The sequence below is a fragment of the Pseudonaja textilis genome, chromosome 4 (genome assembly GCF_049901715.1).
Source record: "Pseudonaja textilis isolate UNSWEBS1 chromosome 4, rPseTex1.2, whole genome shotgun sequence".
NCBI lineage: Eukaryota > Metazoa > Chordata > Lepidosauria > Squamata > Elapidae > Pseudonaja > Pseudonaja textilis.
In genome coordinates this window covers 58,959,049-58,977,853 of record NC_141993.1, presented here as the reverse complement: position 1 = coordinate 58,977,853, position 18,805 = coordinate 58,959,049, and the positions used below count along the sequence as shown (strand labels likewise).

General features: G+C 38.6%; 1 protein-coding gene and 1 long non-coding RNA gene across 19 annotated transcripts in view; one reads left to right on the top strand and one right to left on the bottom strand.

Annotated features, from left to right (window-relative positions):
• Positions 1-18,805, bottom strand: part of LOC148125852 (uncharacterized) — a 104,749-nt gene that overhangs the window by 78,207 nt on the left and 7,737 nt on the right. The window contains exon 2 of the long non-coding RNA XR_015743568.1: positions 10,618-10,966. This is a non-coding gene — a long non-coding RNA (uncharacterized LOC148125852). The remainder of the gene's footprint in view (positions 1-10,617; positions 10,967-18,805) is intronic.
• Positions 10,789-18,805, top strand: part of NMNAT3 (nicotinamide nucleotide adenylyltransferase 3) — a 33,303-nt gene continuing 25,286 nt past the window's right edge. For 3 of the 18 annotated variants that reach the window (XM_087933169.1, XM_087933189.1, XM_087933188.1), the window contains exons 1-3: positions 10,904-10,973; positions 14,994-15,073; positions 16,644-16,707. The gene's annotated coding sequence lies outside the window, so the exon portion shown is untranslated. Of the gene's footprint in view, positions 11,421-14,975; positions 15,074-16,643; positions 16,723-16,937; positions 17,063-18,805 lie in introns of all 18 variants that reach the window. The other 15 variants (XM_087933176.1, XM_087933185.1, XM_087933173.1 and 12 more) reach the window with 15 other exon arrangements.

The following is an 18,805-nucleotide window of genomic DNA, read 5'->3' as shown; positions in this document are numbered from 1 at the left end:
AAGCTACTAAGACAGGTCATCCAATGGTTTAGTGTTTGCTATCATCTATATGTTAATAATGCTCATTGCTATTCCAGGCCATGACTGAGGTGCTGCTGCTGCCCTTTCCAGATATCTGGAGGCTGTTGTGGTGTGATTCCGAGATAACAAATTGAAGTTGAACCATGGCAAAACAAAGCTGCTGTTGATGTGTTGGCATCCTCTGTTGTTAGGCAGGCAGTACCCATTAGGGGAAAAGTTTGCAACTTGGGAGTGCTTCTGAACCCATGGCTCATATTGCAACACAGATACCCATGTCTACCTTCATAGCTGGTGCAGCAGTTGTGGAGTTACCTAAGGAAGGAGGACTTTCTTAGGTTAGACTAATGCCCTCTTCGTGGGCTATGCTTGAAGAGTTTGGGGCTAGCCTTAAGGAGCATACAGAAAGTACAGCTGGTCTAAAATACAGTGGTCAGCATCCTTTCAGACTGGTTAGACTAATGCCCTCTTCTTGGGCTATGCTCAAAGAGTTTAGGGATAGACTAATGCCCTCTTCATGGGCTATGCTTGAAGAGTTTGGGGCTAGCCTTAAGGAGCATACAGAAACTACAGCTGATCTAAAATGCAGTGATCAACATCCTTTCAGGCTCCCAGCATGGAGAACTTATTGCACCAGTTTTGCAGACCCTACATTCTGGCTCCAGTTTAAGGTAATAAAAAGCTCTTTTCCCATGAGCATTATCCCGTCAACTTCTTCCAGATTAATAACACAGGAAGGAGCCATAGTGGTGCAGTGGTTAGAATGTAGTATTCCAGGCTAACTCACCACTCATTCCAGGAGTTTGACTCTGAGTGGCTCAAGGTTGACTCAGCCTTCCATCCTTCCATGGTTGGAAAAATGAGGAGCCAGATTGTTGGGGTCAATAAGCACACAATCTTGCCTACCGTCCCTGTCCTTTTGTCCCCAATTATTAGTTCCTATTTCTTATATTTAAATTTATCTTTATTCTTGTTTCTGTTGTATTGTAAGCTTTTGACAAATAAATAAATACAAATACAAAATATGCTGACTCTGTAAACTGCTTAAAGAGGGCTGTAAAGCACTGTTAAGCGGTATATAAGACTATTGCTATTTCTAAAGACAACCAGATGAACTAATATTACTTTATTCTAAGGCTACATTAACAGAATTTTTCAAGTCTGAAAGTAAAAATCTCTCACTGTCACTTTGAAAGCGTGCTCAATTAGGGTGGGCATTTCCTAAGTTTCTTTCTCTACCTATTAAGCCACTGGGGGGCTCTTCTTTCTTGTCTAATCATTTTCTGGGCAGCATTTTCAAGGTGATTCTCACAAACTATTCCATGACCTGACTGTTTAGATCTAACAGGGAGAAACAGCTGTAAATTTCATAATTTCAGATTTCATGGGCTGAGGCAAGAAGACATTGAAGAGATCAGAGTGGCCCCCTCCTTTTGGCCTTTTAGAAATTTTTAAAATATAATTGCTTAGAAGAGTTTTCCCCTAATTTCTATTTAGGTTATTTATAATTTAGATTGTATGGTTTTATTTTTATTCTGTTTGTACTGGCTTTATTCCTGCCATGGATATTTCAATCTGTATCACTTCAGAGAAAGCTACCAAAAGTCTTTTTGGATTGCAGCAACATAAAAGTACATTCCATAAATAATAAATAAATAAATAAATAAAACTGAAGCCAATCACCCAGGTTCCCTTCCTATCATTTTAGGAGATTTCAATCAAGCAAATTTAAGGAAAGAGCTCCCAAAATATTTCCAGCATGTACATTGTCCCACCAGAGGCAAAAATACTTTAGACCACTGCTACACAACAGTAAAAGATGTTTATAGGTCTTTACCACGAGCAGCTGTGGGACGCTCTGACCACTGCATGATTCACCTTGTACCTGCCTATAGACAAAGACTTAAAACCATGAACCCAACAATTAAATCAGTGAAGACTCGGGTCAGATGAGGCAAAGCTGAAACTCCAGGCCTGCCTCGATTGCACCAATTGGAATGTTTTTGAAGATGCCTCTACACATCTAGATGAGTTCACATATGTCAGCTTCTGCAAAGACTTATGTGTACCAACAAGGAACCTGAAAATATATAGTAACAGTAAACCTTGGCTCACAGCTAAACTTAAGCAGCTACGTCGTTCCAAAGAGGAAGCCTACAGAAAAGGTGACAGAATGTTATACAACCAGGCCAGAAACATATTAACAAGAGAGATCAGAGCAGCAAAAAGAAGCTACTCTGAAAAGTTAAGGAATCAGTTCTCAACAAATGAATCAGCAAACATGTGGAAAACTCTTAACATCACTGGCTTCAGCAAATCTCCTTCCAAGGCAGAAGGAAATCAACAACTAGCAGATAACCTGAATGTTTGAAAAAAAACTACAGCCACCTATCTCCACAACCCACATCTCAAACACACCAACAACAGCCAAGCCTCCTATAACTGGCCCCAATCCATTGGGTTCACAACCTCTGGTGATCACAGAAAAAGAAGTGCAAGATCTATTTCATGGACAAAAGCCAGGAAAAGCACCAGGGCCAGACAAAATAACTCCTTCTTGCTTAAAAGTCTGTGCTGACCAATTGGCCCCCATCTTCACCCGAATCTTCAATAGATCACTAGAGATGCGCTAAGTTTCTTCCTGTTTCAAATGCTCTACCATCATCCCAGTGCTAAAGAAGTCCTCCATCAAGGAACTGAATGACTACAGACCAGTTGCTCTAACATCTGTAGTTATGAAAATCTTTGAAAGGCTTGTGCTGTCCCACCTGAAAACCATCATGGATCCGCTGTTAGATCCCATGCAGTTTGCATACAGAGCAAATAGATTAACAGATGATGCAGTTAACATGGCTCTGCATTACATCCTACAATACTTTGAATCTCCAAATACCTAAGCAAGGGTCCTCTTTGTAGACTTCAGTTCAGCATTCAATACCATCATTCCAGACACTCTTCTAAGTAAATTAAACCAACTAGCTTATAAGAACATCCGATACCTGTACAATCAGCACAGGGGTCCCCCAAGGCTATGTGCTTTCTCCACTTCTCTTCTCCCTATATACCAATAACTACATCTCAAATGATCCATCTGTTAAAATACTGAAGTTTGCTGATGACACAACAGTGATTGGTCTCATTCACTGTTAGTGTTTGGGGATAAAACCCTGAGCTGAGTGCACAGCAGCAGTCAAGCCAGGCAGCCAAATGAGAGAGAGGCTGGGCCCTAGAGTATACACACACTTGAGACAAAATACACTGTTTGTGGTTTAAATAGGTATTTAATTCATACAGAGATTAAGAATAGTCATTCAGTCCATATGTCAGTTATCCAGTTTATCTATCCAGTTATCAAGTCCTTTAAACAGTAAATACAATGTCTTTATCTGCTTGTATATCTTCTTCTTATGATACCTTTCTCTCAAGTACAATGCTGAATCCACAGCTCACCAATAAACAGTCCTTGTGTTCAGGTGAATTGGTATCTGGCACAGTAGCCTCCAAGGTAAGCAGATAGACGTTCCAACAACAGTAGGCAGCAGACTAGGAACAGTAACCAGGTGCATGCAGAAGCCGGACTCAGACAGTTGCATCCAGAAGCCAGACTCAGACAGTTGCATCCAGAAGCCGGGGTTATTACGTTTCCCCTCCTACCTATATGGCTGGCTGCAACCGCACCCACAATGACATTGCAGTTTCTTGTGCTTAAAGCTACAAGCACTTAATCCTAGGTTTACATATTTATTCAACCCAAACCAGTTGGAGTATCCATATACCCAACATTCTCCCCTTTTGGGTGATATAAATATGTAATGCCTTTACATTCTAAACCCATATTTTTTACATCTCTCTAGATGCTTAAGAGCACCTTGGGCTTTAGTAAAATGATCAGCTACATTGTCCTCCGACATGCAGTATTCCAGCTGTATCAATTTACTCTGTACAGATTCTCTTACATTAAGATACCTCAAATCTGTATGTTTACTTCTCGTTTTAACTGCAATACTTGTAGCCATTTTAATTGCTGCCTGATTATCCTCATGTACAACTATAGGGTAGTTTACAGTTATACCCATATCCTGCAACATTTGTTTGTACATTATCAACTCAGTACATAATAGTGATAAACAGGAGAATTCTGCCTCCATAGTAGACAAACTTATATGCTGTTGCCTTATTGACTTCCAGCCTATTAATGTCTTACCCAGCATTATGGCTGTTCCTGAAGTCGACTTTCTAGTATCTCTTTCTGCTGCAAAACTAGCATCCGCATAAGCACTCAATATGAGATCACCTTCTGGTTCTAAATACAGTGCATGGTGTAATGTTCCTTTAAGATATCTTAGGATTCTTTTCAATGCTATCCAGTGACATTGAAGCGGGTCATTGTTGTGCCGTGCCAGCTGATTAATACTAAAAGCAATATCTGGCCTTGACCAATTGCTAATATATGATAAGCTACCAATCAAAGATTGATATATTGCCTTATCAAACTTGGGACTTTGTGTATCCATTTTGCAAATATCCTGACTCATTGGAGTCTTTGCAGGCTTACAAAGTTCCATCTTATAATCTATTAGCAATTTAGATATCTTATCTTCCTGAGATATCCTAAACCCTTTCTTTGTTCTCAGTATATTCAATCCTAGATATCTCTTTATCTCACCTAATTGCTTGATTTTTACCTTCTTGGCTAATGATGCAATTATTTCATTTGCTTCATCATTAGTCTTAGTTATCAGAGCAATATCATCAGTAAACAATAATAATAATGATATCTTCCCATTCTTTTCTCTCTTAAATAGACATGGGTCAGCTAAACCAGCTTTAAATCCTATATTGGTCAGTTCCTTCACAATATACTGGTTCCATTCGTAGCCCGATTGTTTAAGACCATAGAGGCTCTTCTTTAATAACCAACAATCATTATCATTATTATTGTCTCCTTTAAATCCATTAGGCCTTTTCATATATACAGTATGTCTTAGTGGAGCATGCAAGTAAGCAGTTTCCACATCTAAATGGTTAACTATATATTGCTTGCTTGCTGCCCACACTAATGCTGCCCTTAACGTTGCTGCTTTAAGACTAGGTGCAAATACTTCATCATAGTCTTTTGCACTTTGTCTAAAGCCTTGGGCTACTAACCTTGCCTTATGGATTGTGTTTCCATCCTTATCAGTTTTTATTTTAAAAATCCATCTGCAGCCAATGGGTTTTTCATTACTAGGTAATCTCACATTTTCATACACCTTCATATCCTTCAGAGATTTCAATTCTTTATTAATTGCTGCATACCATTTTTCTTTCTCTTTAGAAGGATACCTTTTTATCTCATCCACTGTATTTGGGATTCTATTTACCTGGCACACTGTGTTAGCCTGGTATCTATCAGGCGGTCTAGATACACGTGTAGTCCTTCTGGGTATTACTGGGCTTGTATGAGGACTTCTTTGTGTTACTACTTGGTCCTTTTCCTCATCTTGCTGAGCTATTTCTTCCTTTTCTTCTTCTATGGGCACAATTTCTTCCTGTACTTCTCTCTTTACTTTATTTTTAAAGTTACAGGGATACTTAATGGGATTTCTGTAGGATTCAATAACCACTTCGTTATTGTTATCCTGCTCTAACTTATCCCATCCTACATGCTCTAGAAATTGGGCATTGGCACTACATAACACTCTAGATGTGCCTTTCTCCCAAAATCTATATGCCCTATGGTTAGCTTGGTAACCAACAAAGAAAATTGTTTAGCTCTATGTTGCCCTTTACGCCTGAGTTGTGTAGGGATATGCACCCATGCTGGTGCACCAAATGTGTGCAGGTAACTCAAATCAGGCTTCCTGCCATGCCACATGGTGAATGGTATTTCACCAGTAGTTGAGTTAACCACATTATTTAATAAATGGTTAGCACACATTGTGGCCTTCCCCCACAAAGAATCAGGTAACCCAGAATAAGTTAACATAGTACGGGTCATTGCCTGCAGAGTTTGACCTCGCCTCTCAATAAATGCATTGTGCTGTGGTCTGTATGGTGCAGATGTCTTATGAGCTATTCCAGCTGCCTTTAACCTATTCTGGAATTTGCTATTAACAAATTCCGTGCCATTATCTGTCACCAAGGTTATCAGTTGCCGTTTGCTTTTCCTTTCAGCAAACTTTAACCAGTTGAAGAAATGTTGATATGTTTCAGTTTTGCTTTTCATTAAATAGCAAAACCCATATCTAGAGTAATGGTCCATAATGCTCAGTATATATCGAGCACCCCCCCATACTGGGTTTCTTTGGACCAATAATGTCTGCAAATACAACTTCTAAAGGTTCTTTAGTTTTAAAACCATTTAGCCTATTTGCAGGCAATATCTTACTCTTATCTTCACAACAGACATTACAACGCAAATACTTATCACAGGGTTTTAACCTTATTCCTTCAGATAACTCAACTGTACGTTTTAGCATTTTAAAATTTACATGCCCCAAACGCCTATGCAATAAATGGATACATTCATCATGAGGCTTGACATTATTAAATACAGTTTGTGCCTCCCCTTTCTTACTGTCATGTAAGACATATAATGCTCCATTTAAAGCTGCAGTTACCTTTTTGCCATCTCTTTTCAGTAGGCACTTATTATTCTTAATATCACAATTGCTAAACATGGCCAGTTCAAAGGATTTCTTTGGCTTCTTTAAATTCTGGCTTTTTCCTTTTCTGCAGAATCTTGCCAAATGTCCTCTGCCTCCACAATTAAAACACTTTTTAATTGTGTATGCCGTTGAAGATAACTTCTCTTCTTCCGGGTGCTTTTCTTTACACAGCTGGTTTCTCTCAGGCTTTGAAGATAATTTCTCTTCTTTATTCTTATCTTCCCTCAGCTGATCACGTTCACTCCTTCTCCTGGCTTCCTCTAAGAGCCTGCCAGTTATCTCAGTTACTGATAAACTGTCTTTTGGCAATACCTCTAAGGCAGTCACAAAATCATCATAGCTTCGATCCAGAGAAGACAATATGATGTATACTTGTTGCAACTCATTAAATACAAGCTCTTTTTCTTGCAATTCTTGAAAAATGCTTTTCATACAGTTTAAATGAGTCAACATATCTCCATTTATCTTAAGATGTGTTCTAAACAGCTTCCGTGTAAGATTAATATGAGCTCCTACACTGTCTCGAACATAAATCCTTTTAAGATTATCCCAACATTCTGCAGCATTTTCCACTCCTCGGATATGAATGAGTTGCTGGTCAGACAGGGTGAGACCTATGATGCACAAAGCCTGCTCATTCTTTCTTTCATAGTCCTGTATCAGTTTATAATCCTCTTCATCATTAGGATTTAAGTTTGATACATCTGGTGGGTTTGTAATTATGTCCCATAAGCCTTCTCTTCGTAGCAGTAAACTACACTTCATTGACCATGAAACATAGTTTGTTCCATCTAGTCTGGCTATCATGGACAGACTTGGCAAATTTACTTGTGCCATTGCTCTGGAGAAAAATAACTATTTAACAAACAGTTTGTCTTTACAGTAATGTGTAACTCTTTGACCAAACTCTCACTGGTATATCCTGGTTAGCTAGACTGTGCACACTGCTGGGCCCATAACCATATGTTAGTGTTTGGGGATAAACCCCTGAGCTGAGTGCACAGCAGCAGTCAAGCCAGGCAGCCAAATGAGAGAGAGGCTGGGCCCTAGAGTATACACACACTTGAGACAAAATACACTGTTTGTGGTTTAAATAGGTATTTAATTCATACAGAGATTAAGAATAGTCATTCAGTCCATATGTCAGTTATCCAGTTTATCTATCCAGTTATCAAGTCCTTTAAACAGTAAATACAATGTCTTTATCTGCTTGTATATCTTCTTCTTATGATACCTTTCTCTCAAGTACAATGCTGAATCCACAGCTCACCAATAAACAGTCCTTGTGTTCAGGTGAATTGGTATCTGGCACAGTAGCCTCCAAGGTAAGCAGATAGACGTTCCAACAACAGTAGGCAGCAGACTAGGAACAGTAACCAGGTGCATGCAGAAGCCGGACTCAGACAGTTGCATCCAGAAGCCAGACTCAGACAGTTGCATCCAGAAGCCGGGGTTATTACGTTTCCCCTCCTACCTATATGGCTGGCTGCAACCGCACCCACAATGACATTGCAGTTTCTTGTGCTTAAAGCTACAAGCACTTAATCCTAGGTTTACATATTTATTCAACCCAAACCAGTTGGAGTATCCATATACCCAACATTCACGACAACTATGAATCTGCATACAGACAGGAGGTTATGCAACTTGCCTCGTGGTGTAACCAGAACAATCTGGAACTGAACACACTCAAAACTATAGAAATGGTGGTAGACTTTAGAAGAAACCCTCCCATACTACCACCTCTTACAATACTAGACAACACAGTATCAACAGTAGAGACCTTCAAATTTCTAGGTTCTACTATATCACATGACCTAAAATGGACACTTAACATCGAAAATGTTATCAAAAAAGCACAACGAAGAATGTTCTTTCTGTGCCAACACAGAAAGCTCAAACTGCCCAAGGAGTTGCTGATACAGTTCTACAGAGGAAGTGTTGAGTCTATCATCTGCACCTCTATAACCGTCTGGTTTGGTTTTGCAACCCAACAAGACAGACATAGACTTCAGAGGATAGGACTGTAGAAAAAACAATTACTACCCACCTGCCTTCAATCAAGGAACCGGATACTGCACAAGTCAAACAGAAGGCTGTGAAAATATTTACAGACCCCTCACATCCTGGACATAAACTGTTTCAACTCTTTTCCTCAAAATGATGCTATAGAGCACTGCACATCAGAACAACTAGACAGAAGAACATTTTTTTCCCGAAAGCCATCACTCTGCTAAACAAATAATTCCCTCAACACTATTCAACTATTACAAAGTCTGCACTACTATTACTGTTAATCTTCTCATTACTCCTTATCACCCATCCCCTTCCATTTGTGATTATAGGACTGTAACTTTGTTGCTTGTATCCTTATGATTTATATTGACTGTTTCCTAGTATGATTTGATTGCTGATTGTACCGATTGTATCATTAAGTGTTGTACGTTGTTTCTTGATTCTTAATGAATGTATCTTTTCTTTTATGTATACTGAGAGTATTTACACCAAGACAAATTCCTTGTGTGTCCAATCACACTTGACCAATAAAGTATTCTAGTCTAGTCTAGTCTAGTCTATTTAGTATTCAACGCAGGGTAGAAATCTAATACTTTAGCACCCCCAAGAGATGCCCATTCAGCCTCTGTTTAAATATTTTCAAAAAGGTGAGTCCACTGTTCCTGAGGCAACCTGTTCCGTTTGAACATTTATTGTTAGAACATACTTCTTTATGTAAAATTGAAATCCTCTTCTTTGTAATTTAAGCCCATGGCTTCATAATAAACCTTTATCATTTTGGTTGTTCTTATTTGGCCACACTATAATTAGCCCATATCCTTCCTAAAATGTTGTGCACAAACTGTTGTAGACACAATATTCCAAGGATAGCCTAGATACTTTTTGCTGTACTGCTACTCCTGCTACTCATTTTGTTGGACAGCCATCTATAGGGTCTCCTGCTCAAATAGGTTCCTTCCAACTGTTTTATTTTGTATTCTGTATGTCCAGATTCGCTTTAATAAAAGGGAAAAATGTAAGCGGGGGCTATAACTGTTAGTTGGATTCATGGTTGGCTGAATGGTCTTTAAAGAGATCCATTCAGCTTGGAGAAAAGTATCTTGCTTTGGGATATTGGGATATTGCTACAGGGCTTTTCCCAGGCTTCACATTGTTCAATATTTTATCCATAATTTGGATGAGAAGGTTGAGAAATTATTTATCAAATTTCAAATGATGCTAAACTGACTGAAGATCTAATGTTATTAAGTTAAAGGAGATCTAGATAACCTTGAGCAATGAGCTGAAACGAATAGAATTTAACAAGGAGAAATGTAATGGTAGGAAAAATGAAAGTACAGGGAGGGAGAAACCGGACTGGGAAATAGTATGTGTGAAATTTAAACATGAACCAGCACTGTGTTGTAGTCATTAAAAAAATCAAATTTATTTTGCCTTCATCAACAGGCACATAGAATTCAATCACAATACTTAATTCACTCCACTCTGCTGTTCATGCCCCATTTGGAACATGCAGCTCTTGAGTATCCCAGTTTAAAAAGGGCAATAGCAAATTGGATAAAGATATTGAAGGAAAAAAAGAGCTGCTGAGTTGGTGCTCCTCAGTCATCCTGGAGTTATCAGAAAATTATATGTAAACAAACAAACAAACAGAGGCATGACATTTACTGTCTGAACTATACCATACCTCTCTAGCTTTTGTTTCAGATCACTAAAGTAATCTGCTTTCCTTCCAAATTAATAGATGGATAACATATTATATTTTAGCATTCCCCTTGGATGGTTTCACAGTTATAGGCAAAGGGAAATGCCGGTTTAACAATGGTACAACCAAAGACAATGAAGCTTTATTATTCTTGGACTGCGAGTGAGATGAAGAGAAAATTAGAGACACAAAGGTATGCATTGGTTTCATCCAGGATGTTGACCTTACCGTGCCAAGTCACGGATCTCCCATCGAATATTTGGGCTCAAAACTTCTCTCCTAACAAGTGCTCCTTTATATTTCTCTTGTGGTGGGAGCTGGGGTACGGAGTCCAGCGCAACCAACGACTACTACAGAATTGAAAAACTTTTTTTGCACTACGCGTCGAACGCAGAAAGCAGAAGAGAGGAAGATATGTTAAGGTAGCCACGCGTAAAACTCAATTAAGTTTACGCTTGTTTACGTTCAAACTCCACCCCGCCTTGCCTGTCCGGGACAGGCACCTCCCATCGAAGGGCAGAACTGTGAACAAGTTCGGGAAGGTAAAAGGACTCGGTGGAGGTTAGCGATATTGACTCTGGCTGGTAAGGGAGGACGAGGAGGTTCAAATCTTATGCCCCGCTTGGGCGACGCAGGGCGGTGGGGAGCCGAAGTGGGCGGGAGGTTCGTCGCGAGGAAGCTTCTGAAAGCGGGCTTGTGACCTCTGCGCTAAATGAGCGGAGGCGATTACCGGAATGAGGAAGGGCTGTTCTTCAAAAGTGAAAATAAATCGTTCAGCTTCAGGGTCAATCCTTCTCGAAGCTGTCGGCCTGGATTTCCACTTGACCTTTTAAGGCTCTCCCACTAGGTCAGACGCAGCCTGAGAAAGTGCCAGACTGTCACTTTAGGCTAAAAAGAGAACTTTTAAAATGAGCAACTCGGCTGACTTCTGGGATGTCCTCGAGATTAAGAGGCAATCTGAAGAAGAAACGCTTTCATAAAGGCGAACGGCTGTTAAAAGACCCCGGTATTTCAGTGGCCATAAGAAGCAGGTGAACTCTTTGTAATTAACAAATAGCTTTTCTTATTGGGATTAATGACTTCTGCAGAGGACCAGATTGGAAAAGAGAGGTGGCTTCAGATAAATTTGGAGCCTAGTCGATTCAAGCTGATAACACACTTGCTGTTTATTTTTAACTTTTTTAATTATATATTTTTGATATCTGTGCATACCAGATCTTATTGCAGGTTGTTAGTACCAATTTTTAGTACAAAATACAAAGTAAAGAGATACTGTCATTCTTGCATTTGTTTAATATCTCAGTGCCATCTGTGATGTTACCTAAGCAAGCATCTAGATTGTTTTCCACATGTTTACATTTATAAGTCATTGAAATATTATCTGTTGAATTAATGTCATCCCTTCTGTGCAGCATATGTTACGTTTAGGATTGTCACTAAAAACCAGGAGTGAATGAAATATAAACGTTTTATACTAATTATGAGTCTTAAAAATTTAGCTCTTTCTATTTTTAAGCCAGTGAAATTTTTATAGGATCTTGAGCTCTATAATTTATGTTTGTGCAGAATAAAATAGTTTGTAGGTGTAGTTCGATACTGTAGGAAAGAAGACACCTTAGTTCTTGAACCCAGTGATTCTAGAAAGACTGAAAATGAGTATTTCTGTTTAGAGGGTAAAAATATAGGCTAAAAAATGTTAGCCATATAACTGCTTGGAAAGTGGGAACAAATATTTAAATGCATAAAAATGATCTAGATCCTTTTCTGCATCATATAAAGCTATTTTAAAAAGGGGAAATTGAAAAGTATTTAGTACTTTAAAATATAATCTATAGTTACTGAAAATGCTTCTTTCCCTATCCATTTAATTGCTTCTCTTTATATCTGTCTATATCTGTCAGTCCTCTATGAAGAAATTGGATTTTTGACTTAATTTAATCTGACATAGAAATAGATCCACTGGCACTTATTTAGAGTATTAGGACCATTCCGCTAGTGACTCTTATCTATTCTGTTTGCTAAACTGGTTTGCCATGAAGATAAAGGTGCATAAGGAATGTAGAATATTTCATGACAGAATTACCATATAATTATTGGTGGTAAGGAAAATATTGCTTCTACAGTACTAAATACTAACAATATCAGAATTTCTACCCTTCTTAGCTAAAAACTACAGTTCCATTGATCATAAGTCTTGCATTCTACATAGTATTATTGTTGTACATGCTGAAAAATCACTATCATTTTAACTTGCAAAGTAAGTGATTATAATATGCATTATTTCTAGGCTATCTGGCTTCTTTTAACATACAATGGGCTTTTATTTCATTCATTTTGTACAATGACACTCTTGTCTGGTTGCATGTTATGTTTGCAGTACCAGAGATATGAAAAATAGTCCTTTTGTTTGCAGCACTAACTTGAACTGCTTTTCTTTTGGAGATGATTGAAAAGTACTGGAAGTGTCTGAAGATATTGGCATCTCTTGAGCAAACATAATAGAAAGCTTAGTGGAGTAGATCACAAAGAATTTCCAATTCATTTATTCAACAGTACCAAGAAAAATGGTGATTTCCCTAGTTGAATTAGGTTGCTAATATTTAAAAAGGAGAAATACACAGAATGCACAACTTTTAGACTTTTTTAAAAACACCTTAAGTGCAGTGCTTCTGCTACCATACGAGGAGAAGAAGAAGGGAAGAAAACTGAAGAATGGAGTATTTGAGAACATTCCAAGAAGCTACACAGCTTTCTCTTCCATACAATTATATTCCATACAAATATATTGATGTAAATTTTCCTGGGTTTTGTTGTTATTTGTAATTCAATCTCTAGCTAGATTTAGCCAATATATGGTAAATTTATATTGTTCAACTTCATTTGTTTGTTTCTTCACCAAATTTAGTCTCATTCTTTTCTGTTGTGAGAGAAATGCTCTGCTGGTGGACAGATATATGGTAGTATCTATCTAGGCCATCTTCATGATTTATTTCCAACATTCCATTGAGTTGGAAAGTACAGAAAAATAGAGGAAAGGGCATGAAATTTTTTTCCAGTCCCTTTACTTGCAGTAGCTATAGGAGGAAGCTATATTTTATTCTGTATGAGAAACTGTATAAAATAATGTTACTGTTGTGTCTTATGTCTATTACTTTGCGTGCACTGGGAAACATAGGACAGACATTCTGGGCATTGTTCACTGCTGCTTCCATAGAAATATATTGGAAGATTTTTTTCTAGAATATTTTACCCTGCTGATCCAGCCAGGTCTGATCCATTTTCAAATTCAACTTTTCTTTAGTTAGTCTCTCACCCAATACCTGTTTTATTTTTGATGGCACTCAGACAAATTTTCAATAATTTCCTTTATATTAGGTGATTATGAGTGACTCATTCTTTCTCAGGCCAACCTATTTTAATGTTGTAGGGAGCTACTTAATGCTATGTATTGAGCTACTTAATGAATGAATTAAAATTAAATAACAGGAAATAGATTATTTTAAAAATGGCAAGGCTGCAAGTTAGCATGGTGTGACTCAAAAAAATGTTAAAAATTGATGTGACAATGTGATTTGTTTAACCCATGTCTGAATTCTGCATCTGGCCTTGATGATTGGAATAATTCTATTTCTATTCCCTTCTAAAGAGAAGGCAAAGTATGAATACAAGAACTAAATGGTGGGTTGGTTTGTTAATTGCTCCGGCATGGAAATTTTTGATGAAAGGATATAATAGATGGTGTTGAGCAAAATTTAGAAAGTGCAGAGCAGAGGTGTACTGACCAAATTTTTATTCTTCCATAGTCATTATTTTACTATTTAAGAATTTTTATACTACATTTATTATTTTTATATATGAATGAAGGCAGTGAACATATTTAATATTCCTTCCTCCTATTTGCCTCACAACAATTCTGGGTTGACCGGAGAATGACAAGCCCAAAGCCACCTAGCTGCCCTTCATGTTTTTAAGATAGGACTAAAATTCATCATCTCCTGATTTCTAGTTTGGTGCCTTAACCGCTAGACCAAACTGGCTCATTTCTCATTGAGATATACTGTATATAAGCCCATATTTGTCTTAAAATATGCTACAGCACTATTGATTTGCAAAGATATTTCCCATAATTTGGCAGAATCTTCACAATGTACAGTTAGTTCCCAAAACAAATACTAAATAGTACCAGAATGTTTTTCAACATACTTAATAACACACAGCTGCAAAATGACTTATTTTTATACATTTGTCTAATCAAGACATTAATTTCACTTTGCATATCTTTGGTAAGCAGGTGCATTTGTAGCCAGTTTTATGCATTGGTGTAAACTGTCTTGATTCTGAAGCAATTTTTGATGTGGCTTTCTCCTGTATCCCCTGCATAGGTTTTTTGTATGGTTAGGAATTTATATTGATCCCTTGTAATCCCAGGAAGATTCCTTTGTCATGTTTCTGCACCTTGGATCATTTCAGAGTTTCTTATCATCTCTACAGGTGGTCTTTGTCAGGGACCATGGTAATTCAGTCAGAAAAGTGGTGAATAAGTGAAAAATCATGTAACCACAAATGTGCTTATGAATTTATTTCAGCTTTCCTTTGCTTTACAGCATTAGAAGGGTACGCCAAATAGCCATGTGAATCCAAAGGGCAGGGAAGTTTTCCAGAACTTTACTCATGAGGAATCCAGGTAAAGGGACAAATCTTGCAGCCCTTTTTCCTCACTCCTTTGGAATACTCCTACCGGTGCTGGGATAATTAAACAAGAAAAGAATTGATGTTTCTATTTACATTCATTGAAGAAGAAAGGATTACAATAAATGGATACACAACAAGAGAACGTACATTGAAAGGAATGTGCTAATGCCCAGTATTTGTCTAGTGTGCTTCCTGGAAGCCTCTTAGGAGGCAAGCCTTTGGTATGATACTGATTAGGGTCTTGTCAATGTCAGGCAGTAGCATGAGCCACCCTAGGGTTCTAATCAACTACTTAAGGTTACAGAGCTGAGCTTGTTTTAAGAATATGCTACACTGCCAAGAAAGCAGCTCAGGAAGAGACAGCTTGATTAGGTAATCCTTACCCTCTGCAAGGGAGGAGGGGAAAAACAGGTCAAACACAGAACATGTACTAAACTATATTGGTGAACCTGTGTGTTTTTGAGGGGTGGGCAGGCTGCAAAGTTTGTATATGTGCACTTATCAGGACATTACCTGTACATCTCTCCATCTAGGGCTAAATTTTGTTTTTAACTTTCAGACTGCTGGCTTTGAGATAAAATTCTGTACAACATGCCCATAACCAGTGTATCCGTCGTGTGTTAATGCTGGTAGCCTCTTAGTCAGTCCTTTTCAAGTGTAACCACTTTGCATAGGTCCCATCAGATGCTTCTGGCTTTTGTCTCCTGTGATTCATGGATTAGGTTTCTCTTGGACAGAGTACTCATCAGATGTATCCACACTTGGATTTTTCAATTTCTACCAGTTGGGTAGAAATTCTGTTATGGTAGGGATGGACAAATGATTTCCGTCTAAGCTATCCAGCAGTCTTGTTAAACTCAGTAGTAGAAATATTTTTCCCATTTCCCCCATATTAGGCTTTATACTGTAGTGCAGGAGTGTCAAACTCAAGGCCCGGGGGCCGGATCTGGCCCATGGGGTGCTTAGATCTGGCCTGTGGGACCACCCTGGAAACAACGAAGCACTGGCCTGAGATGCCTCTGCCAGTGAAAACAGAGCTCAGGATAGCAGTGAGCTTCATTTTCGCTGGCAGAGGGTTGCAGGATGCTGTCCCAACTGAAAATGGAGGTCAGGAGCCCATTTTCGCTGGCGGAGCAGTCAGGTAACCACAGGCACCCTCCCGACATGAGTGATGTCATGATGGCCATGGCCAACCTGGCCATGCCCACTGACCCTTCAAGGTCAAACACAACCCTGATATGGCCCTCAATGAAATTGAGTTTGACACTCCTGTCGTGTAACTAACATATACAGGAATTACCAAAACTGTAAGATAGTTCAGTGCTCTAGCAGCATATTTGTTCTTTATAAACCACCTAAGATTTTCAGTAATTAACATCAGTTTAAAGCAGTGTTTCTCAAACTTGGAAATTTTAACTGTAGACTCAGCTCCCAGAATTTCCCAGTGGTGAAAAATAGCTTGATGTAGCCCATCCTTATGGGAAGAGGAGCTGAGATATTCTCAACCAGTTATCCTCCTCCTATAATATTCTAATTGCTGTATCCCACATTTTTTGTTCTAGATATCTGTTTCAAATATTACAAAGTAGAGAAGAATTACAGCAGGCTATTTGGAAGATAAAAACTGTGAGTAAAGAAGAGGTTAAGCCCTCCCAGCTCCTTTTTATTTAAAATTCACATTAACTTTGTCTAACGCACACTCACATAAATCATCACAGGGGTTGTACTGCATTGATGTGTAAAGTGTTGTTTGCAACTGAATAATATTATAAAACAAAATTTAGATTTTGTCTCTCCTGCTGCTGTAGACGGCTTACAATTAATATGTTGCATTCAATAATTTCTTTTCTCTGCAGGTGTTGGATTACTGTTGGAATTCATGGTTCAGCCCTAGCTAATTTATGCTCGCCATGAAGAAGAAATTATAAATAATTATAACAGGAAAAGAAGAATTTGAAGTTAGGGCACCGAACACTAAAAGGTTTTATATGAAATAAGTTGCAAACAGTTATTTATAAATGTTGGGTCTTTCTCCAGAGATTTTAAAAATCTTAGAAATTATTTTCAAATTTTTATATATTAAGTGTAATTATTTATTACACTTTATTATTTTTCTGAGTATTGATCTCTTATGCCTAGCAACTGAAAATTAAGATTCACTTATCTAAATGTGTCCATCCTTGCTATTAATTATATGCTTGCCTACTAGGTAGGTTCTGTGACAAACTAGGAGATTATTATAAACTCCTTTTATCTAAGAATGTAATGCCATGTTTCACAAGGATATTTCTCATAAATCTCACTAGTGGTGGTATTCTACTGGTTCAGCCCAGTTCTGACACACCGGTAGCGCTGAAGAGCAGCAGAGACTGAACCGGTTCTCTTAAGACAGGGGTCGCCAACCTTTTGGACCTCAGGGACCACCAATCTCATAATTTTTGATCCCAGGGACCGCTAACCAGTTCTGTGGGCTGGCCTAATTTGTGGGTGTGGCTTGGTGGTCATGTGACTGGCTGGATATGGCTTGTATGTATATATTATAAATTCTTATATAAATATTGAAATTTTTATTAAAAAAAGAACAACTTTTACCCAAAATCAGACAAAACAGACAGGCAGATTGAGTTGCTCACAGAATCACAGATTCATTCAGAGATCCATCTATCTGCCATCAGCTAGCTCAGTCTGTCATATAAAATTTGCTTGCAAGCCAACTCATAAAATTTGCTTGCAAGCAAACTCACAAGATTTACTCACAACACACCATGTATGTAAATATTGATTTTTTTATTAAAAAAAGAGCAACTTTTATCCAAAATCGGGCAAAGCAGGCAGGCAGATTGAGTTGCTCACAGAATCATTCAGTGATCTATCTACCTGCCATCGACTACCTGAGTCTGTCACATAAAACTTGCCGTGAGTCTGCACTGAATAATAGAATCTTCAGTCCTAAGGGAGATTCAGCTATGCTTAAAAGCAGAGCCGAAGATCTAAGGACTAGTTAGAAAGCAAGAAATCCAACCATTTCCTGCTTCCTAGCTAATCTAAATCTCCTGGCACAGCAGAACAGCTGATGGTCGGAAAAAGGAAAAATAGCAATTTAGCAGGCAAGTTTGTCAGGTGAGTGAATGGGTGGAGAGCGTTCCCATGGGCCATGTGGGCGGTGCAGCCTTGTGTTTCTGAGCAACCTGGATTAATTGCTTTGGGGGTGCTCTGGGCTTGAGATTTTTCTGCGACCCACCAAAATTTTCTCACGGCCCACCAGTGGGCCATGGCCCTCCAGTTGGCGACCACTGCTCTAAGACGTTCTGTGGGGCCCACCCGCCCAGGCTCCCATACGTTTGAAGTGCAGCTGCTTTGCGCAGCACAGCAGATTGCTGCACATCAGTTGTTGAAGCGACAGGGAGAGTGCAGGATTGCAGGAGGTGAGTCAGAAGGCTTCTGCACTTGTGCAAAGTGCATATTTGGCATGCGTGTGCGTGCAAAGTAGGTGTGTACACGCAAAGCACACCACCAAGCCATGTCCACCAAACCAGTGGTAAACTTTTTTGAAATGTACCACTGAATCTCACCCACATGGTTGCACGATTATCCCTCTCTGGGCTTGATAGAAATATCTAAAGTATGTTCCGTTCTGTTTTTCCCAGGATAATCCTGGAGGGAAAAATTGTTACTAAATGGGTTAAGAAATCCCCACCTAGAAATACAAGTTGTCAGTAGATTC